This window comes from Saccopteryx leptura, chromosome 3, assembly GCF_036850995.1.
Source record: "Saccopteryx leptura isolate mSacLep1 chromosome 3, mSacLep1_pri_phased_curated, whole genome shotgun sequence".
Lineage (NCBI taxonomy): Eukaryota > Metazoa > Chordata > Mammalia > Chiroptera > Emballonuridae > Saccopteryx > Saccopteryx leptura.
Window position 1 is genome coordinate 155,397,751 of NC_089505.1, and position 2,769 is coordinate 155,400,519.

General features: G+C 33.2%; 1 non-coding gene across 1 annotated transcript; it reads left to right on the plus strand.

Moving 5' to 3' along the window:
* The first annotated feature begins 990 nt into the window (after positions 1–990).
* Positions 991–1,066, plus strand: TRNAD-GUC (transfer RNA aspartic acid (anticodon GUC)). The gene has a single exon. It is a non-coding gene; the product is annotated as a tRNA-Asp (tRNA).
* Positions 1,067–2,769: the final 1,703 nt, after the last annotated feature.

Here is a 2,769-nt window from a genome sequence, read left to right on the forward strand (position 1 = left end):
TGAAATAATTTATTACCATGAAACAGTTAACACTACAAGAAATGTAGAAAAAAGTTTTTTGCTTGATACCAAATGAAAAGGGTATCTTGTAAATAAATGTAATTCTTGTATCAAAGAAAAAATGATAGAAGAAAATGAAAATATAAATACTGTACATCAAAATCTGAAAGGTGCTGATAAAACACTACCTGGTGGAGAGTAGACTTACAGCATTCAATTCTCTGATTAGTAAAGAATAAATGTCTCAAGTCAATGATCTCAGTTCCTAACACACACACACATACACACACACACACACACACACACACACACTAAAAAAAGAGCAAATTAAAATTAAAGCAAACATAAGAAAGGGTAAAAGAAGAAAAAATCAGATAGAAAAATAAAAAATGAAACAGATAACAAGAAAGAAAATCAATGAAACCAAGCTGGTTATTTTAAAAGATCAAAAATTTAAACAAATATTTAGCCAGATTGATCACGGATAAAAAGACATGAATTACCAAAGCCACGATTGAGAAAGGTGATACCACTACAGATTATAGAGATATTATAAGGCCTCTAAAACAATATTAAATTATTTAAAAAGACCTTTATACCAGTAAATTTGACAATTTTATGTGAAATGATGAATTATTTCTTGAAAGACACAAATTTACAAGTTCCTTCTAGAAAAAGGCTAATTGTTCCACATATATTAAAGGAACTGTATATGTAGTTAAAATCTTTCCACAGAGAAAACTCCAGGATCCATTGGTTTCATTGCTAAATTCTACAAAATATTTAAAATATAAGAAATACTAATTCTCTTAAAACACTTCCATAATATGGTAGAAATAGGATAGTTCTTTGTTTATTCTGGCGCCAGGGTGACTAACAAACACATTGAAATAAAATAAAACATGTAGTATGGCATGAATGAAGATGAAAAAATCTAAACAAAAAGATATAGCAAAGCAAAAATAATATGATCTAAAAAGGATAATTTAGGCCCTGGCCTGTTGGCTTAGTGGTAGAGCGTCGGCCTGTCGTGCAGAAGTCCCGGGTTCGATTCCCGGCCAGGGTACACAGGAGAAGCGCCCATCTGCTTCTCCACCCCTCCCCCTCTCCTTCCTCTCTGTCTCTCTCTTCCCCTCCCGCAGCCGAGGCTCCATTGGAGCAAAGATGGCCCGGGCGCTGGGGATGGCTCCTTGGCCACTGGCCCAGGCGCTAGAGTGGCTCTGGTCGCAACAGAGCGATGCCCGGGAGGGGCAGAGCATTGCCCCCTGGTGGGCAGAGCTTCGCCCCCTGGTGGGCGTGCCGGGTGGATCCTGGTCGGGCGCATGCGGGAGTCTGTCTGACTGTCTCTCCCTGTTTCCAGCTTCAGAAAAGTACAAAATAAATAAATAAATAAATAAGATAATTTAATATAATTAAGTGAGATTTATCCCAGGAACACAAGATGTATTTGACATTCAAAAATCAATATTACTGAACATATTAACAGACTAAAATTTTAAACCATATGATCATATCAATAGATGCAGAAAAAGCATCTGACAGTATATAAGCTATATTTCTAATAAAAACTCACAGCAAATTATAATATAGGGTAACTTCTCAAACCTGATGAAAATCATCTACAGAAATCTTACAGTTAACATCAAAACCATTAGTGAAAGATGGAAGGCCTAAGTAAATTGAATGTTTTTTTTTTAGTCAGAAGACTCAACATTATTAAGAAGTCAATTATCCCCAAATTAATTAAATATGATATCAATGTAATGCACAGCAATGTTTTTGTTTTTGTTTTTGTCAAACTTGACAAATTGAAGCTAAAGTTAATATCAAAATTCAAATGTGCTAGCAATGTCTAAACACCTTTAAAAAGAGAAACAAAATAAGGAAACTAAAATAACCTGATTTTAAGACTGACTATAAGGCTAAAATAACAGTGTTGAATTAGGTTAATTTAGACATACTGACCAAAAGAATGTAGAGCATCGAGAAACAAGCCCAAACATATATAAAAAAATAATTTTTGATACCGGTGCAAAGATAATTCAGTAGAGAAAGGACAGGTTTTCAAAATATACTGTGGTAAAAACTTTGGATGTCCATATGTAAAATCCAAAAAGAAACAAAAGCAAACTTTGATTTCTACCAAGTGTTATACAGAAAGATTAATTCCAAATGGATCATAGACCTAAATGAAATCTAAATCATAAAACTTCTTGAAGAAACCATGGGAAAGAAAGTATTTTTCTTAGACACTATTAAAAAAGCACCCAGAAAAAAAAATGATAAATTAGAATTCATCAAAATTGAAAATGTCACTATATTAAGAATCACTAGTAACAAGGATGAAAATACAAACCACAGACTGGGAGAAAACATTTTCAAATCATGTATCTGAGAAGAGACTCATCTCCAGAGTAAATATGAACACTCAATGCTCAACAAGAAAACAACTTGATAAAAATGGGCAAAATATTTGATTTTAACATTCACCAAAGATAAACAGATGGCAAATTAAACTGAAGTTAAAGATTAGTCATTCTAAATATTGGTGAGGATATAGAGTAACTGTATCTCTCAGATGGTCAAATGTAAAATAGTATAATTGCTTTGGAAAACAGTTTGGCAATTTCATAAAAAGGTAAATTTACACCTTTCAGGTGATTCAGCCATTTTCCTTCTGGGAATTATCCAAGGGAAATGAAAGTATACATCCATACAAAAATAAGTGTTCATTGCTTCATTTGTCATAGGCAAAAAGTGAAAACAATC